Here is a 6195-nt window from a genome sequence, read left to right as displayed (position 1 = left end):
CAATGCGATTCAATGCATTTTTTTTAGATTTTCTGAAAGATTTTAGAGGGACAGAATGATTTTGGTGACAAAATGTGACTGTTCCATATACTTGGACTGAATTAATTGAACTGATGGTGCAATACTGGTGTTATAAATGGTTTTGTTATACATTTGCTTTGTTTAAATGTCATTTATATTAGATAATGTGATTTATCAATTTCATTTTATTATTTAATTAATTGTAACTGGGTGTTTCATTAGATGCCATTTTTAATGTGCATGTGCAACTGCGTAAAAAATGCCATGTGTGATAGCTCTCATTTAATTCATGCAGATTTGACATAAAACTCAAAGTAGGATTTAATGTATTGATATTTGCGGACGAAAAATGTATACTTTCTGAGAAAAAATATACTATTGATGAAATTACACATCCCTAGAATGTAGGTTTTAAAAATGCTTGACTTGTAGATGTAAATTGTCCTGACTGCTTTAAGCTAATCTGCACTGATTTAACTCATGCCTGAAAAATAGCTGTAGTACTGTACAGTACGATATACTGTAAAGTTACAGTACTACGATATAAAGTTACAGTACTACTGTACAGACTACAGACTGTAGACTCTAATTTTAAGGCAGCTTTTGAACTTTTGTTTCTAAGTAGTTTTGAACTTTTGTTTTAGCTATGACACAATGTTCAAGTTAAGAAAGCCACTTTGAAATGCTGCAAAATAAGACCTTAAATCTTGTCAGTATTACATGGTCTATGCTAGTACTGTGATACACTAAGTACTAATCTGCCTCAAATTACTAATCATTGAGGTTGAGGACGCTGCAGTTGCGTGGGTATTTTTTTTCTTCAGCAAAGCTAACTAGTTCGTCGGAGGATAGATGGAGTTAAGTACATTTATACACTGAAGAAAGCTTGTTTGAGACTTAATAAGACTTGTTCCTAATAGCTATGCATTTCTTTATCTTCCCATCGATACATTCTTGTTATTATGGTGCTTTGCTGATTGATATATGATTGAATATACTGATACCATCTATTCTTGTTGCTGAGTTTTGACTGATAAAGTTTTCTAGAAAAATACCATGGAAACTCACTGATCCCCAAAAAAGGAATTTTATTCTGAGCAAGCAATGTATAGTTCATTAATGAGCAGCTAAGAATCAAATTAAATCAACATGAATTTTGTATTTGTATTTTTAATGAAAAAAGGAAACATAAACTGTGGCCTATGGTACCGTAAACATGCTGATTTTGAGTCTGTAGGGAAAAACTTTGGACACCAATGTGCTTGTGGTTTCTTTAAATGATGAAATCCTTCTACTTTTTGCAGTGCAAGCACTTCCCTGTTTACTTGCTGTGATTGATGCATTCAGCAAATTCACATGCACATGTACACCCCCATTCATTTGTGCTGCAGCTCAGATGGTTATTGATGACAGCACAATACCAAGTAGTGTAATTAATGTCCAGGTTACACTGGAAGGATGTGGACGGCGATGCGGGCTATTTATCACCAGCAGTCTTATTCTTACTCCATTGAGCCGTCAGAGTCAGTCGGTTGAGTTGAATCTTAATTGCAGGCTCAACCTCCCATGCTCTTCTCATCAGTATCTCAAAACACAGGAAGGTCCTGGCCTAAGGAGAGTTTCTCTCCCCGGTCCCTCCTCACTTTTTTCTTCTCTTGTCAACACTTTAGCATGCACAGTTTGCTGCTGAGGAGAAGAGGGAAGGGCACACTCAAACACACGCAGGCTTATGGAGAAGCGAGTCAGAATGAGAGGAGTCCGTCACACGCGCGGCGGGACTCAGAGTAGATTACAGAACTCCTGTGGAAATATCTCATAGCCTCAAACTGACAGTGAAAAGGGATTGAACGTGGCTGAGACCAAAACCAAACATTTACACTTCTGTTGAAATACACTGTATTATTCGAGGAGATGAAGCACGCAGGACTTCAGAAGGAAAAGGGGAAAAAAAAGAGAAAAGATGAACCAATTTCCCTCTGTATTCATGGTTCGTAAAAATCATCACATCTTGCTGTGTTGTTTTATCATTATTTCTTCTCCCTAGTGACTAACTGTTAGAGCTGAGTGAAAAATGTTTTCCACTTTCAGCTGCCTTGCAAGCAAGAAACCAGCATCCCCCTCCTCCAAAACACCGGTGTCAATACTGAGAAGGCAGAGATATAATATGATATGATAGACTGCCGACCTTTCTCCGAGGTCTGAGATGTCAGTGGGATGACAAATAAACCATTAAGTTCTGGTAAGAATGCTGATGGTGAGCAATACAAAAGCTCTGGACTTTCTAATCGTTCTTCTATCGCTTTTAAAAGCTCATGCTGGAAAAGGTTCAGTCCAAACAACAGCTGTCATGGGTGTACATTCTGAGAAACAAAGGGGAGACGAAGGGCAGGAAATGTAAATCAGTCTTGCCTCTACCTCAAGCACTCTGATTGCAGCTCTTCATCCTCGATGCTCTTGACTCTTGAGCTTAGGTATGTCAGCAAACAGCTAATTATGAAGTTAAATCATGTTTGCAGGCTCCAGCAATAACATGTCTCACTCAGCAAAGATATAAAATAACTTTATTATTATTGCTCTGTATGGGACACTACATTTATCACTTTGAGACTATTAGCATATCTTGGACGATAAACATTGGAACAATATGCACTCTGATAATTGTACTTTATTCAAACAATATTTTCCGAACACAAGAAGTATTTTGTAACATATAATATATTATATTGCCAAAAGATTTCATCCCAAAGGTTCTGGCATATTGAGGTCTGTACTCTGTACATCCATCTCCTTATGGACGTCACTTTATGCACTGGTGTAGAATAATGTTAGGACAGGAAGGAAGCATCTTTAACTTTTTGCAAATAGTATAATTGTCTAAACTTTTACTGATATGTTAACCAAGTTTATTTGTGTAGCGCTTTTCAGCATCAGGGCAGTTCAAAGTGCTTTACATGATAAAGAAAGCATGCCTCCTAACGGTAAAACATTTGAAGTTCCTTTTTTAACAAGAACCAAGGAGCAGAGCAGAACTATATATATACAGTGAACCTTCGCTATATCGCGGTTCACCTTTCACGGTCTCGCTGCTTCACGGATTTGCATCGTGCATTGTGTTCTGCATTCTGATTGGCTGAACAGTCTCTCTGCTTCTTCTCTACTTGTGTGTAGACCGCATATTAACCGCATATTAAACGTTGCGGTTTAATATGTACACGCACGTAAAACAGCTTGCCAATTTCAAGAATTTTTTAGCCCAGAAGAAAAAAGAGCGACAACAACTACCGATAACTATGTTCTTCTCTCGAAAAAACACACCTGCACCGCGGGCTTTAGAAGAAAAAAACGCTACAGAGCGGAGTCAGGATGCAGCAGTTCAGTCAGAAGAGCAGTGAAATACACGTGAGTCACTATTTGTCCTACTGTACTTTGTATTTTTTTTATAGTCATTTTTCATTTTCTCCCGTTCTAATCCAATGACTCGGGTCGCGGTGGGGCGGTGAAGCCTTCAGTTCGTATTGATGATTAAAATGAGTATTTTACAGTACAGTAATTATTTGTAAAAAAAACCCCAAAAAAACCGTTTATGCAGTACTTTTATTTGTTAAACAAATGCTTGGGCCTGTAAAAAGGTTTTGTTCTTTGGTTTCAATGTATTATGGAGTATTTCATTGTATAATAATTGTAAAAAAAAAAATAAAGGTTACTACTTCGTGGATTTTGCTTATCACGGGTTCTTTTTGGAACATAACCCCCGCAAAAAACAAGGGTTCACTGTGTATATATATTTAAACCCAAATTGACCCATATGTCTTTTATGTGCATCATTTGGGTCAAAGTCCAAAACAGCAACATGTTTATACAGATAGGTAAAAAAAAAAGAGGTTCTGGGTTTATTATCAATGTCTGATTTAATATTTTAAGATCATTTAGAAGCTTAAACAATTTTTAAGGAAATTATGGTGACTAGACAATGCAGAGATTGACTCTGTTTTCTCTATGATGCATTGTTTAGCTGTTGGACAAAAGTGAAAGCATAGAAAAGAATAATTCTTGCTATGTAACCAAATATGGTGAGTTGTGCAAGGAAATACTATGCAGCACTGCCTACCTCTGTCATTGAAATCCTAAGCAGTTAATTCTATTCTGTAACTGCACAAAAATTCATGTCATTTATACACATGATATCTATTAGCCTTACAGGGCTTTGGAGTACCAAGTCCAAGATTTTTGCCAGGTTTTTAATCTAAAAATTCAGACTTTTGTCATATCAATCAATCATAGCATTTGGAATCTTTAAAGTCAGTCCTTCTCTCCACATCTTTGAATACTTCCCTCTGTCCTCTCCATTATACCATCACTCATGCAGTGAGGGGTGGTGTAAAGGGGGTTCTTCATCTCGGTGGTCTCATGACAACCCGGGCCCCAATTTTACTGTACAACTTATAAAATCTTGGAGATGGCCACACCCTATGGCTTCCAGACAGTGATCTGTCCAATCAGCTTCACCTCTGGGGTCTGTGTCCACTTCCAAATACTAAGTTGAATATCGACACCGAGTGTTATGGGTGAGGGGTTAGGGTGTCTATGCTGCCTTCACACGTGCCATTGAACATTCACTACTATGGAATAGTCTATATACATAGTTTATTTTTATTTTTTATTTCTCACCCTAAAAGATAGTCATTTTTTTAGTAACAATTGAACAGAACAGTTTTAGTTTGAATTCCATTTTAACTTTTCAGAAGATAAAGGCTCAAACATGCTACATCTGGCTCTTGAAGTTTGGTGAAGTATCTCAATATTTTAGTGAGATTGTAGCTTGTCCTAACTGATGTACAGGCTTGTTAAGATTTACATCAAGCCTCTACTTCATACATAAAGCAGATGAGCTTCATGGCATGAAGCTTGAAAATAGCTGTGTATGGACTGTGGCCACCTTCTACCCTAACAATGTTGCGAATCAGTCATCCAAATACTTCCTCTCACACATCCTGACCAGCAGTGCAGAAAAGGGTTCTATCTCTTTTACAGCAGCAGATAGAGCAGAAATCTGCATTGGACACTTTGTGTACAATACATCTCATTTTCTCTCGCATCTGTCCTCTCAGCCCTCTGGCTGAACACACTCCATTGTATTGCTCATGTTGAGTCGCTGGAAAAAACTGTCACCAGCGCTCTCGTCTTGTGTCATCATCTGGGTCTCTTTAGAGAGGAGCGGCTGTGGCTCTGTCTGTCGCTCGTGGTGTTTACATGTGTGTTTGTGGGTGGGCGCCGATCCCTCTGCTTCTGTTGAACTGACTGGCATGGCAGCAGGGAGGGCAGACACTAATCTAATGTGCCAGGTTGAAGGGACTGCATGGGTTTGCCATCACTTCCACAAATAAACAAGTTACTATTAGAGAAGCAATGCTGCCACGTTAAGTCAGTGCGGTGGCAAAATGACCAAGGTGTGGAAGGACTGAAAGTTTTAAACCTCATTATGCAGGTGTTCGATTAAAGAGGGTCAAACAAGCAAGTTTGGATACATTTAAGACAGATTATGTGTTCCAGTTCAAATCAGCTGTACCTAATGCGATTAGTTTTAATGTACTTTTCTTGTACTCTTCATCCAAATGTATAAGTACTTTTTTAAGAGAACAGTCAGACAACATTTAAAGAACAGTTTTCAAACAGCAACCTCAGCAGAAAATGCTAAACTAAGCAATTGTAAAAAGAAAAAAAAAAATACAACAACAAAAAAGAAACTATTAGTTTTGGAGAGAATAACCTTTGAAAAAAAATTTAAAAACATAGATGTGGCAAATATGAGCAATGAAATTCTGGAAAGCATAACAATAAAACCAATTCAGTTCAATTCAAATAAAAATCTGAGTTTCCAAATTTTGAATAAAAGTAAAGTTTTAATTGTATTAGATATTAACACGCTGTCTTAATAACTCAAAGGTAAACAAGTATTGAACCCAGTTTTTCTCTCCTATGTATATTTCTAATAGTCATGTTGACATAAAATTTGCATCTGATCTTGTCAGCTATTTATAAATGGAAATCAACAGAAATTAATCTGTATTTTAAGTAATGTGTCATAAAATGGGAGACAAAAACAATAATACTGAATAGATATAGAAATGAAGCTGCAAAAGAAATTAAAGGCAAGAAACTTTCTTAATCTGAAAG

Source organism: Xiphophorus couchianus, chromosome 14 (assembly GCF_001444195.1).
Source record: "Xiphophorus couchianus chromosome 14, X_couchianus-1.0, whole genome shotgun sequence".
Lineage (NCBI taxonomy): Eukaryota > Metazoa > Chordata > Actinopteri > Cyprinodontiformes > Poeciliidae > Xiphophorus > Xiphophorus couchianus.
Note: the sequence above shows the minus strand (reverse complement) of the source record.